Source organism: Cebus imitator, unplaced genomic scaffold (genome assembly GCF_001604975.1).
Source record: "Cebus imitator isolate Cc_AM_T3 unplaced genomic scaffold, Cebus_imitator-1.0 Scaffold96, whole genome shotgun sequence".
Lineage (NCBI taxonomy): Eukaryota > Metazoa > Chordata > Mammalia > Primates > Cebidae > Cebus > Cebus imitator.
The window spans coordinates 2,566,193-2,567,909 of record NW_016107411.1 but is presented as its reverse complement, the minus strand read 5'-3'; positions in this window follow the sequence as shown (position 1 = coordinate 2,567,909).

The window sequence follows — 1,717 nt, the reverse complement described above, 5'->3', positions numbered from 1 at the left end:
TTTTTTTGAGACAGAGTATTGCTCTGTCACCCAGGCTGGAGTGCAGTGGCAAAATCTCAGCTCATGATGCAACCTCTGCCTCCCAGGTTCACCAGGTTCAAACAATTCTCCTGCCTCAGCCTCCCTAGTAACTGGGATTACAGGTACACACCACCACGCCCAGTTAATTTTTGTATTTTTAGTAGAGACGGGTTTTTGCCCTGTTGGTCAGGCTGGTCTTGAACTCCTGACCTCAAGTGATCTGCCTTCCTCAGCCTCCCAAGGTACTGGGATTACAGGTGTGAGCCACCATGCCTGGCTTTTGTAGGCTATTTTTGACTCGGCTTCACAGTTCCGCCTCCACCTCTTGCTCCCAGATTGTCAACTCCTAGAAGGCAGGCACCAGCTTTACTAATCTTATTATCGTTAACACCTAAACATAATTTAACTAGAGATTATTCACTGAAGGAATATGATTTTCACTTTTTAAGTATTTCACCTTCAATTGGAAAATAAGTGCCCAATAAATATAACAGTAAGAGAAACACTGCCACCAGCTGGGTAAAACAGGTTGTGCCTCCTTTAGCAAATACTGGAAAAAGAAAGTATAGAATTTGTAGTGAGTAGACCAGAAGTTTGAAATTCAAAGCTAGGTCTACTATCTGCTGTGTTAGTATATATGCTGACAAAGCGGGCACCCACTTGCTGTGTTAAACCGGAAAATCACATTATTTTTTTTCTTTTTATTTTTGAGACAGAGTCTCGCTGAGTCGCCCAGACTGGAGTGCATGGTGCAATCTCGGCTCACTGCAACATCTGCCTCCTGGGTTCAAGCGATTCTCCTGTATCAGCCTCCTGAGTAGCTAGGATTACAGGTGGGCGCCACCACATCCAGCTAATTTTTGTATTTTTATTAGAGAAGGGATTTCACTGTGTTGGTCAGGCTGGTCTCCAAAGGCTGACCTCGTGATCCACCCACCTAGGCCTCCTAAAGTGCTGGGATTGCAGGCGTGAGCCACTGCTCCCGGTGAAAATCACATTTAAAACATCAGTTTCTGGGCTGGGAGCCATGGCTCATGCCAGTAATCCCAGCACTTTGAGAGGCCAAGGCGGGCAGATCACGAGGTCAGGAGCTCGAGACCAGCCTGACCAACATGGTGAAACCCTATCTCTACTAAAAATACAAAAATTAGACAGAAGTGGTGGTGCATGCCTGTATCCCAGCTACTCAGGAGGCTGAGACAGGAGAATCGCCTGAACCCAGGAGATGGAGGTTGCAGTGACCCGAGATTGCATCACTGCACTCCAGCCTGGGCAACAGTGAGACTCTGTTTCAAAACAAACAAACAAACAGACAAACAAAACACAACAGTTTCCTCTTCTACAAAATGAGCATCTAAAAAAAAAAAAAAGGGCATCTAAGTAGTAGCTGTACGCTTCTTAGCATACTACTGTTTGACGGGCATCTAATAAGTATCTGTCCTCCTTCTGTCTCAGGGATTTATAATCATCAGTCAAGTCAGGTGATTATAAAAGTACTTTATTATATAGCATTTTATGAGTATGAAATATATTTATTCACATATACTTGATATTTACTACACCATGTTGAATATAACAAATCCACCTTATTCCTTACTGTAAACTTGGGTTATGAACCTGCAGCTAGAGAGTCAAAGCAAAGTTGTCAAATTTTAGATGGCTAAAGACAAACTTTCTTTTTTTTTTTTATTTTTTA